At 33.7% G+C, this 13,195-nt stretch overlaps 1 protein-coding gene across 2 annotated transcripts in view; it reads left to right on the top strand.

Moving 5' to 3' along the window:
* The window catches only part of rols (zinc-RING finger and ankyrin repeat domain-containing protein rolling pebbles), a 214,145-nt gene that overhangs the window by 7,234 nt on the left and 193,716 nt on the right, over window positions 1–13,195 (top strand). The gene's annotated exons all lie outside the window — the stretch shown is intronic.

Raw genomic sequence — 13,195 nt, 5'->3', positions numbered from 1 at the left:
CGACAAGACTCCAGTCGTTGCCGGGCTTTGTCGCGGTCTTCGGCCGTGGAGCATCCCAATACGATCTTACTGCCCTTTGCCTTCCGGACCTTTTCCACTCTTATCCACCCTTCCTTAGCGTCCACCGCTTTGCGCACGCGCTCCAGTACTTCCTCCCCCGTCTCCAAGTCATCCTCCGAGGAGATGATTATGGAGTGCAGGGCAGGTTGCACCGGCGCGGGTGCGCTAGCGGCAATGTTCGCATAGGTCGGGATGGATAAGTTTTCGTGAATAGCGCTGTTTTTATCTAGCGCCGACTTCAGCCTCCGCGACTGCTCGGCATTGTCGGCGCTGGCCGCCACACTCTCTTTTGTGTTGTTATCTAGGGTCGTCTTGTGCTTTTCTATCACCTGCTTTAGGTCTTCCATCTTTTTATCATTCTCTTTTATCAGCTCTGCGTGCGATTCCAGTCTTTTGATCAGCTCTTCTTCTTTTATTCCTACCTCTAAGCTTATTTCTCTATCGGTACTGCCTTCTACGGGTTCCTTACTGTTTGTCCCATTTTTGCGTCTTTCGGCCTCTGCCTCTTTCACTAGCTGGTAAAGTCTTTCAATTGCGTTCGTAACTTCGGCTTTTATATCCGTCTTTAGGTATCGTGAGTTGCCTAGGTGTAGTTTGGCTTTAGTTAGGCATGCTTTTGCTTCAGCTATCCTGCTCACGTAGACCCGTTTACTTAATGGACTGATAGTAGCCTCGGCTCTCTTGGTTTTCCTGTCATGTTGTGAAAGAGGCTTGATTCCCTGCTTTTGGGAGTGAGTGGGAGCGGTTAGGGGGCTAGGGAGCACTTGTTGGGTTGCAGGGGCGGCGGATGGCGGGGACTCCAGGGTAACGATCTCCTCGGTGGTCCTCGAGGGGCCGTCTTCGTTGGTCTGCATATTTGTTTTGGCTGGTGTGCGAAAACCAAACATATTGTCTTCACAGAGGGACTTACTAAGTTTGTCAATTGGTCTGAGCGGTGTAAAGAGCCTCTCAGCGTCAATAAGAATCAAGACTTTGCTAGGAGTACTGAGTGAGTAATTAAGAAGAAGAAAAGATAAGAATATATATATATATATATATATATATATTGGATGGAGAGAACTAAGAGATTTTTTAATGAAAATCTAATTTTCTCCCCTAGGCCTACCGTGTCAGTCAATTGTATATAAAGATGTGTAAATATATAAAGATGTACTCCTACCAAGTTTTTATTGATTACAGTTAGTATGTGTGTGTGTGTATATTATAATTAGTTAGTTCTGTATAGTCTATTTTAAGTTTTAATAAGTGTAAAATAATTTTTCTTTAATAATTAGTCACTAATATAGTCTGTGGTGTATGGTGCCACAGACCGTCAAAACAGTAATTAATAAATTATTTTATAAATTATATAAATTACTGGATTGTTTGACAGACATGCACCAATCCAACTCATCCGAATCAAAAACCAACCAGCTTTATGGTTTAACGACGATTTTCGTAAAGCCAGGGCTAAGCGAGATAGGGCTTTTTCAAAATTTAAAAACAATCGATGTGATCTCAATTGGTCCATTTATAAGGCTGCAAGGAATCAGTGTAACCAGTTGGGTAGAAAATTAAAACGCCAATACATCTTTAATAAAATACGCAATTCTTCTCCCGAAGCGACTTTAAAATTTTTAAAGTCCCTCGGTATTGGCAAACTTTCATCTTCCTCAATTAATCCTGATCTTAATTTGAATGTCCTGAATATGCATTTTTCATCATCTTCTGCCCTTGATATTAGTGTTAAATCCTGTACTCTTTCTGAAATTCACAGTTTGCCGAAAATTAACCTCCCTACCTTTACCTTTTCTTCTATCAGTGATAATGATACCAAGAAAACCATTCTAGCTATCTCCTCTAAAGCGGTAGGATCTGACGATATTAGTCGTGGTATGATCACCCTTATTTTACACATCCTTGTTCCTGTAATAACCCACATTATTAATTTTTCTTTTTCCTCTAGTCAGTTTCCCGTGATGTGGCGCAAGGCATTTGTTCTCCCACTTCCTAAAATATCTAATCCTACGCTACCGTCACATTTTCGTCCCATTTCTATCCTACCTTTCCTCTCTAAAATTCTAGAATCCACCGCTTACCAACAAATCTCTAGGCATTTTTCTAAATACAATCTATTAAACCCTCTACAGTCCGGATTTAGAACTGGTCACAGCACCACTACTGCTTTACTGAGAGTCACTGAAGACGTTAGATCAGCAATGGAAAATAAGCACTTAACTGTGCTTATTTTAATAGATTTCAGTAATGCATTCAATGCCGTAGACCATGATCTTCTTATTGCACTCTTATCCTGCGCTAACGTCTCCAGCACAGCTTTACAATGGTTTTCGTCTTATCTTCAGGGGCGTCGGCAGTCGGTTCGTGTAGGCCAGACCTCTTCTGACTGGCATGATGTGACAGCTGGTGTCCCTCAAGGCGGTATTCTATCTCCTCTTCTTTTTTCATTATTCATTAACTCCATCACTTCCGTTATAACCTCTCGATACCATCTTTATGCTGATGACTTGCAGCTTTATGAACACGCTAGTGTAGATAATATTGTTGGTGTTGTTAATTCTCTTAACAATAATCTTCGTAACATTTCGATTTGGTCGTCCAAATACGGAATAAATGTTAATCCTGACAAATGTCAGGCTATAATTATCGGCAGCTCGCGACAGCTAGCCAAGCTCGATTACAGCAAACTGCCCAACTTAACATATAATGGCACGGTCATCAATTTCACCACCACTGTAAAAGACTTAGGTATTATAATTGATAATAAATTAACTTGGAGCAATCATGTGGCAGATATGTCCCGCAAAATTTACGCTTCCTTGCACTCAATGGTGCGCCTCAAAAATTTCTTACCTGTGCAGACCAAACTACAGTTGGTCAATACCTTGCTGCTTCCTATTATTGATTACGGTGATGCTTGCTCCTTGGATATGAATAAAGAACTGGTAAACAAGCTCGAGCGGATACTCAACACTTGTATACGCTTTATTTATAACCTCCGCAAGTATGACCGTATATCATCTTATAGGAGGCAGCTTGGCTGGCTTTCTGTGGCTGATCGCAGGAAGTCTAGAGTCCTTTGTTTACTTTACTCCATCCTCTTCAATCCTCAGTCTCCCACTTATCTATCTTCTGACTTTTCCTTCCTTTCCTCTTTCCACGATACATCCTTACGTTCCCAATCCAATTTTATGCTGTCCACACCCCGGCATACGTCAGGGTTCATGTCTGACTCCTTTGCGGTCGCCGGTGTCAGGCTATGGAATGAGCTACCCGAGCCCATAAGAAAAGCTCCCTCTCGTGAGGTATTCAAGCGCCGGGTAAAAGAGTATTTTTTTAAAAATAACATAAATATATAATATTCATCTATTTAATTAATTGTATATATTGGAGTATATATGGTATGCTATATTATTATATGGTTTATATTTTTATGTATTTTTTTTTTATTTCTTTTATTTATAATATCCGTAATATTTTATTATAATTATATATTATATGTATAACTATTTATTATATGTATATTTATATATTTATTGGATGTGTATGTATGTATATGTATGTATATTTTACTTCTGCACACCTGCATACTCATTATCCCACATGACAAGGTCGGCTGGGAGAGAATGCTTTTAGCGTTAAGCCCGCCTTTTGTACATTGTTTTTTTGTAATTTTGTGCAATAAAGTATATATAAATAAATAAATAAAATTATATAATAGTGTTTTACAATACTCTGTGGTGTACAGTGCCACAGGCAGTCAAATAACTCTTAATACAGTTTTGTCTATTAATTAACTAAAATAAATTAAATTAACATAAGTTAAGTAGATTAATATCTAGGTCAATTACACAGCAAAATTTAAAACAGACTTAGAGTGTAAAATAAAATAAAATAAATAATTTATAATATTGACTAAAACACGTATTTTTATACACTATGGCTATATGTAGTGGAATGTCGGCTTGAAAATTTCTATAAGTTCGAGTTACGAGTGTGGATTCCGGATTGACCTTTTTTTTTTTTTTTTTTTTTTTTTTTTTTTTTTATTATTTTATTTGTGGAGCAATTTGAATGCGGTTTTTCCTAAATGTAGATCTTCCGAAAAAAATGGCTTCTGCCAAGTCTCATCAGAATCCAACAACGGGAACCTATAGAAATTTGCGTTTCTACACTTTGCACTTCCGGTTTAAAATATTTTCGTTCCGAAAGTGTAGCAATGCCTGTAACTTTATAATTAATTATCCGAAAAATCTGAAATTTTCAAAATATAATCTTAATAAACCAGGGCACCCAAATACAAAAAGTTTTTTAGGGGATATCACTGAAAAATTATAAAAAAAAATTTAGTCTAAAGTTTGTATAACAATTTTTAAGTTACTGGCCTGGTTTTTTCTTAATATTTTCTAAAATATTAGACGGATCTTCCAGCAGTTTCCAGATTTCGGCTTGAGAAGTCGCGCCGCGTCGAATGATGCCTCACTGTATCTTCTCCAACTCTCCGTTTAAATTTTTCCGACCATGCGGTTTTTTCAAAAATCCTAATATCTCCGGATTTTGTGGAGATAAAAATCCCGAAATTGTCACAGGCGTGGGGGGTGGCCTTTTGACCTATGACCTCTCTTGGGTCAGCTATCCTTAATAATATTCGTCGATAATATATTATACTAGCGGACGCGCGCAGCTTCGCTTGCGTATTTAAGGGTGAATTCTAATAACCCATGAAACATGTGTTCAATGAAATATTTTTAAGAGTCTAAATTTCAAATTTTATAAAAATCGGTGGCGATTTAAAGATTTTGCCATACAAACTTTCAACCCCTTATTTGCACCCTTAGGGGGTGAATTCTAGAAAACCATGAAATATATGTTCAATTAAATATTTTTAAGAGTCTAAATATCAAATTTTATAAAAATCGGTGACGATTTAAGAATTTTCCCATACAAACTTTCAACCTCTTATTTGCACCCTTAGGGGTGAATTCTAGAAAACCATGAAACATGTGTTTGATTATATACGTTTAAGAGTTTGAATTTCAAATTTTATAAAAATTGATGACGATTTAAAAAAAACCTATACAAACTTTCAACCCCTTATTTGCACCCTTAGGGAGAGAATTCTAGAAAACGATGAAATACGTGTTCAATTAAATACTTAAAATTTAAATTTCAAATTTTAAAAAAATCGGTGCCGATTTAATTTTTTTTCCTTACAAACTTTGAACCCCTATTTCACCCCCTTTAGGGTTAAAATTTTTCAAAATCCCTTCTTAGTGGATGTCCAGATTACGAAAGTAAACTTTTGTCCAAATTTAACGTTTCTACGCACAGCAGTTTCGGCTGTGCGTGTGAAACGTGTCTTACCTCAGTCAGTGAGGACAAGTCCTTTTATATATATAGATTATATACTCCAATATATAAGGAGTTTAAGATGATTTTGAGTGGTTGGTGAAAGTAGTCATAATAATATAGTTGATATTTATTGAATGTAGGGTAATATGGTTGTAGGTTCTATTTAAATTTAAGAAAATAGTTATAATTCATCTTTTTTATCTGGTTGGTACTGGCATATTTTTAATTTTATTTTTTTAATATGCGAAATGTATGAAAAAATACTATTTATAAAATTTAATACTCCTGAAATATTTTACAAAAAGTGCAAATACGTCATTGTTGCACCAACTAAGCGATAGGTTTTTATTATGCATAATCAGATTAAATTTTAACTCACAACCACACAATCCAATTAAATTTGTATTTGAATAGAAATTAAAAAAGGAAAAAAAAAACAAGAATATTAAAATTTGTATATAACTGCCGAAAGGAGTGTGTCAACACTTTGCCTCCTCTTTACCAATTGTTTATCCAATTTAATTGGCATAGAAGGCACTACTCAATTATATTCAATACATTTTATTACTCTCGCTTCCCTTCCTTCTTTATTTTTTCCTATACAAACAAAATTTAATTGGCCACTATAGTTATGTAAATTCGATCTTTTATTTGTAATATTTTTACGCTTCATATATTTAGGGTCGGACCCGTCCACTTGCCTGTATAATATTACTATTGACCCCACATTAGAGAGCCTTATTTCTTCATTATTATAACGATACTAAATTCAATTGTGCGGTCATAATAGAATTTTTTGATAGGATAATTTGAATGTTCTTATTATTTTCTGAGGTTTTAAGCATTCATATTATAATAGATGATTATAATATAAATAATTGTTGATTTCCTTTACAGATTAAAATATAGAGACTCTACGTTTTGCCTTTTATTCTGATAGAATAATTTGCTGATAATTTGCAGCATAATCAAAACCTATAGGCTATTCTCCGTTATTTACAGTTCATTTCATACAAAATGAGTGCTTACGTTCGCGACTGCGTAAAATATAATCATTCCTACGACCAGGAAATCAACCTATAACTACTATTCCACTGCGCCTGAACGTCCTCGCATGTACGCAGCCTTCAACCATGTTAGAATATAAGTACATAGTATACCTTTATTGCTTTACTAGAAAGCTTAGCAGACCTGCACGAGAGCTCAGAGCTGTCGCCATATATTTTCCGTAGCGTTGCGTGCTATACAGCTATTTCGTCAGGATGCTGACTAATGAAGATAAAAACGGTAATCAAGGAACGTATCTGTTCCCATACACCGTGTAAGTCCTTTGTTACTGTTATGGGTTTAGGTATGAGAGTTAGTGATATGTATACTTAGATTTATGTTGTATTCCGTATAAATTATTTTACATTTTTTACTTATTTTTCTTGTAAATGCAAAGAAATTAACCATAAATTCCTGTCTTATTTTTTTGACAATACAGAGACTGATAATAGTATGAATATAAAATTTCAGTTTCATAAATTTAGACAAATCGTCTAAAATATGTGATGAGTAGGTAATTGTTTAAGTGAAACATACCAAGAAACTCCGTTCACTGCCTTCCGCCAAATTAGTTAGACATTAATTTATTAGTTTAGAGTCTATACTCGTATAGGTTATTAACGTTGCACGCACAAGCGTGTAACTATAAATGCGACAGGCTGTAGATTCGATTCCTACTTGAAGAAATTAAATATCAAATATTTTAATTTTCTCGATCCTGTATATTGGCAAAACGGAGTCGAGTGCCGCCATTCAACACGCAATGCCTCTAGATATCGATGGAAAGTTGGAGACAGTGATATCTTAATGAGAATGCAATGTCTTAAAACTAGGTTCCCTCATTAAAAAAGTTAGAATCATAAAGCTAAATTCATAATAATATTATAAATGTATTAAGGCGATGAGTATTCACATAAAAGCGTATAATCGATCGTAAAACATAGCCGTATCACGTTTACGACGGTTCTCCACCGTCACGTGCCAGTACTAGACGTCAGTGTAAAAAATAAATTAATATGTAAATTACATTATGGGGAATTATTTTTGTTATTCCAAAGGAATATTTTCTTTTGTGAATGTTTGTTTTGTTTTAGGGTATGTATGTATCTCAAAAAAATAATATATATAACATATTAGTTTAAGATTTAAAAGAAATGACTATTATACAAATAATCTACTATTGACTAAAAACAACAACTAAAGAAATTTTTTTACTTAATACTTGTTTTCATTTTATTCTATTAAAAATATACAAAATTCTATTTAGAAAAATAATATCTGTAACATTCATTAGAATATCTTCAAATGCAGTAGTGGATGTTAAATATATTATTAATATACTATTACAACTAGAACTAAATACACGAACTCAAATAGAAACTAATTAAGCTTGTAACTAGTAACTACAATTTGTATACGAAGTTATTGTCAAGTTTTCGTGGAAAGTTAAAGACAACCTTTATAGGTAAAACTTGCGGGTTATTAAAATGTTATTATTACTTAGGCATAGAATTACAACGTGCTGAGTTTTGTACCAGAGCTAGCTAATGAAACTAATTCATTTCCCTGAATGGGATTCGAACTTACGACCGTCGCAATAATATTTACGACGATCTTTATAGGTAAATAAAACTAGAATTATTTATTTCATATTACTATAAATAGAAAAATAATAAAGAACTCCAGGAGTTTTGACTTTAGAACATAAAAATGCTTATTCAAAGTTTTCACTATCTATATATATAAAAGGACTTGTCCTCACTGACTGAGGTAAGACGCACGCACAGACTTAACCGCTGATGGGAGAAACGTGAAATTTGGACAAAAGCTTACTTTCGTAATCTGGACATCCACTAAGAAGGGATTTTGAAAAATTTTAACCCTAAAGGGGTGAAATAGGGGTTCAAAGTTTGTATGGAAAACAATTTAAATCGGCACCGATATTTATAAAATTTGAAATTTAGATTTTTAAAAGTATTTAATTGAACACGTATTTCATTGTTTTCTAGAATTCTCCCCCTAAGGGTGCAAATAAGGGGTTGAAAGTTTGTATAGATTTTTTTTTAAATCGGCACCAATTTTTATAAAATTTGAAATTCAGACTCATAAAAGTATTTAATTGAATAAATGTTTCATGGTTTTCTAGAATTCTTCCCTTAAGGGTGCAAATAAGGGGTTGAAAGTTTATATGGAAAAATCTTTAAAACGCCACCGATTATTATAAAAAAATTAATTTAGACTCTTAAAAATATTTAATTGAACATGTGTTTCATGGTTTTCTAGAATTCACCCCCTAAGGGTGCAAATAAGGGGTTGAAAGTTCGTATAGAATTTTTTTTAAATCGGCACCAATTTTTATAAAATTTGAAATTCAGACTCATAAAAGTATTTAATTGAATACATGTTTCATGGTTTTCTAGAATTCTTCCCTTAAGGGTGCAAATAAGGGGTTGAAAGTTTATATGGAAAAATCTTTAAAACGCCACCGATTATTATAAAAAATTTAATTTAGACTCTTAAAAATATTTAATTGAACATATATTTCATGGTTTTCTAGAATTCACCCCCTAAGGGTGCAAATAAGGGGTTGAAAGTTTGTATGGAAAAATCCTTAAATCGCCACCGATTTTTATAAAATTTGAAATTTAAACTCTTAAAAATATTTCATTGAACACATGTTTCGTGGTTTATTAGAATTCACCCCTAATTACGCAAGCGAAGCTGCGCGCGTCCGCTAGTAATTAATAAGAGTTTAGCCTTGAAACCAATACAGTATCGTGCTAAATTGTATTATAGACTGGTTTGGACTAGGGCTGGGATAAACATAAATAAAAAAATCGATGGTATGTGGAACGGAGTGTCTTGACACAAGCTTTCCTCTGTCTACGATTCTGAACGTGAGATCCAGCAAGCAATATGACAAGTACATCTATTACTTTTATTACTAAAAGTTGTATTAAATTCAATATTAATTTCGAGACATACAATTACTCGTAATTTATAACAAAATACAGTTTCCTTTTGATATAAAAAAATACGGTTCAACAGAGGGCAAATTGGACATTATTTTAGAAATAAACTAATATACAATTCGTCTTCGATCCAAGAGATGCAAATACAAATACAAAACACTTACTGGAAATATCTATACTACTGGAAACTACTGGAAATATAATCCAGGAACCTATTAATAATATTTTTGAATGATTTTAAAATGGAAGTTTAAACGAAATATAAAAATTAATTAATTTTATCAACAACGAGACATCTAATAACAAAATCATAAAAAGAGAATATTTCATCTTATCAACCCTATACTATAGAGAGGCAAAAAAATGCAAACTTGGCAACCATTTCGGTTTTTTCGCTAGCCAATTGACACAGATCGGAAGTAGAGTACTCGGCCAGGCGTGGGCGGGCCACAACAATCCGTTCAGAAATAAAACTAATTTGCTTCGGATAACGCAATTTTTGACCGGATTTTACTTAATTTTGTACTGAAATTAAAATTTTTGGTTTTTGTATTTTTAGTGGTATGTTAAAATTTTTATTGTTTTTCCGTAATTACGGGTGATGATTACAAAGTATTTTATAATTATAGTGAAGGTTACAAAATATGTAGCACATTTTTGACGTCATGGCAGCCAATTACATACTCAAAATCCACTCTGAACGTTTTTATTTATATAAAATAATATTTTGTTCGTTATTAATATAGATAAGGTTGTAGTGGCGCACCTGCGCAGCGTCTAAATGTAAATACGATGGCTGTTTGTTCAATTCCCATTTGGGGAGTGGGAGAGAGGGAGAATAAAAATAACTAATTTTTATTTTCTAATTCTGTTAACAACAAAAGTAGCGATGTTTCGAAAGTTCGGGGACGGAGTGTCTTTATATAATGTTTCCTCTGCCTACATGCGGGTTATACTGTCAGCTGTGAAGATAAAAAAAGTATATTAAGATTTTAAGTCTTCCATTGCGGATGCGCTCAAATAAATATCGATAAATCCAAACATAAAACTTCTTATGAACATGGGGTAAAAGATTTTTTTTACTATTTTTATTACTTTATGATGACTGTATTACTAGTCTAGACACACAAATGAGACGTTCACACGCCATTATTAGCAAACTGAACTGATATATAAATGTTTTCGTGACCCAGTTAACACTCGTGTGTCTAATGAGCATGGCTTGCTCTAACTTTTAATAAAACTCTAGTGTCAAACATGTGCTTTTGAAAATAAATCTCAAATAAGATTGAAAGTTCCATTCACCATCGTACCTGATTCGTTATAACTGTAGCATATTGTCATAAAATATATTTTAAATCTAATTAATAATATTGAGGTCAGTCGTAGCGGAGGGACACAAACGTGTGACTTTAAACGGGACAAGTATTAGGTTCAATTCTCACTCGTGGAAATAAATTTCATTTTCTTCACTCTGATGTCGGGCAATACCTTCATAATTCAGCAGAAAGTAAAGAACAGAATGTCTCCAACACTAGGCTCCACTTGCCTGCCCTGCTGCCTGCGGGATACAGCGTGAAAAAAAAAAGAATATTAAGACACTTAACAAAAGTATGAAATCACGACATGTGATAAAAAGCTCCACATCCACATGTAAAGTGCAGATGGAGTGCCGCGGCCGACGAATACAAAGTACTGTATTACCTCTACACGGGTAATGGCTTGTGAATCTCTACGCAAATCTTTATTATTTGACTAGCGGACGCGCGCAGCTTCGCTTACGTATTTAGGGGTGAATTCTAATAAACTATGAAACATGTGTTCAATGAAATATTTTTAAGAGTCTAAATTTTAAATTTTATAAAGATCAGTGGCGATGTAAAGATTTTTCCATACAAACTTTCAACCCCTTATTTGCACCCTTAGGGGAAGAATTCTAGAAAACCATTAAACATGTGTTCAATGAAATCTTTTTAAGAGTCTGAATTTCAAATTTAATAAAAATTGGTGCCGATTAAAAAAAATCTATACAAACTTTCAACCCCTTATTTGCACCCTTAGCGGGAGAATTCTAGAAAACGATGAAACACGTATTCAATTAAATACTTTTAAAAATCTTTATTTCAAATTTAATAAAAATCGGTGGCGATTTAAATTTTTCTCCATACAAACTTTCAACCCCTATATCACCCCTTTAGGGTTAAAATTTTTCAAAATCCCTTCTTAGTGGATGTCCAGATTACAAAAGTAAACATCTGCCCAAATTTCACGTTTCTACGCACAGCGGTTACGGCTATGCGTGCGTCTTACCTCAGTCAGTGAGGACAAGTCCTTTTATATATATAGATATGTTATACTCTTGCTTGTATGTATAAATATACATAAGTTATTATTCTTATGATTTTGTTTTTTTTTACTATTTAGTGTCACCCTATATATAGTATGTAGTGGAGTAGGCAAAGAGAACTAATGTTAAGACACTCCGTTCTCCATTTTCCGCCGAATTTTTGAGATATTGCGATGACTTTGCTAAATTATTTGTAGTTCCATCGTGGTACACTTTCTGACTGAGAACGTTGAATTCTGAACGGTTATGGGTTTAATCACTCGAAAGAAAGACTATATCTAATTTATTTTTATTTTGTAGCTTAATAAATAAATAAAATAAATAGCTAATTATGTTCATGCATACATCTATAATAATCATTAATATCATAAAAAATACTTTTTAGCTCGACGCTTGAATATGGCTTCTACTAAAAGACGCTTCACGCTGTTTCCCGCAATGAGTAAGTTAGGCAGAGGAACCTAGGAACCTAATGTTAAGATACTCTGTTCCCATTATGATATATCTATTTTCCACTTTCGTCAAATTCTCGGACGGCCTTAAGATATTTAAAAATTTTAAACATACCTCGTCCTTTCATAATGCAACGCAGATTGCATTTAAAATATTTCCTTGACGGATCAATTATAATTGTTTTTTTTTTTTCAATAGTATTATATTTAATATATTTATATTTAATCTATTTACAAACTACAACAAAATATATTTATTTCATTCGCTACATTATTATATAGAGATACCTTAGCCACAATTCAAATTAGCCTGGCCGAGACAGCTTCGGACATGGGTCTCTAGATTTATTACAAAAACAACGTTTTATATGAGAATTATAAGATTTGTAGCAACGATAACACATACATAAAAAAAAACATTTTAGAACTAAACAGAATTTATCATTATTTTTTTAGCGTCTACTGTATTCTGCACATGGCAGGGTAGGCAAAGGGAACCTAAGGTTAATACACTCCATTCCCCATTTTTCGCCGAATTGTGAAGGCAATGCGTATTGATTTGCGGAACTCAACACCGCGCTTAGGAAAGCCGAGGGAAACGAACAACTTCAAATTATATATATTTTTTATATCTTATTAGCATAAACTCCTACATGAATATAAAGAAAATACACTCGCACCTTTAAGTTTGATAAAGTATAAATTTTAAACATAACACGAAAAGCCGATTATAAGATTTACATTTGTTTGTTCACAAAATTCACGCGAGTAGAACTCCTTAATGAGTTACCGTTAGGTAACTTCATAGAAGTTTGCATGTTTTTCCATATAACATGAACAGCACATTGCACGGTAGGTACAAGCTTAGCTGGTTTTTAAATATCTATCTATTTCATGTAATAATAATTTTACTAGTTATAGAAGCCGTCATGGCGCAGCAGCACAGCATGTGGCTGTAAACGATGTTT

This window comes from Heliconius melpomene, chromosome 18 (assembly GCF_056956725.1).
Source record: "Heliconius melpomene rosina isolate 202511_hmr_F chromosome 18, ASM5695672v1, whole genome shotgun sequence".
Classification (NCBI taxonomy): domain Eukaryota; kingdom Metazoa; phylum Arthropoda; class Insecta; order Lepidoptera; family Nymphalidae; genus Heliconius; species Heliconius melpomene.
The sequence above is the reverse complement of the archived record's forward strand: the minus strand, read 5'-3'. Positions and strand labels throughout refer to the sequence as shown.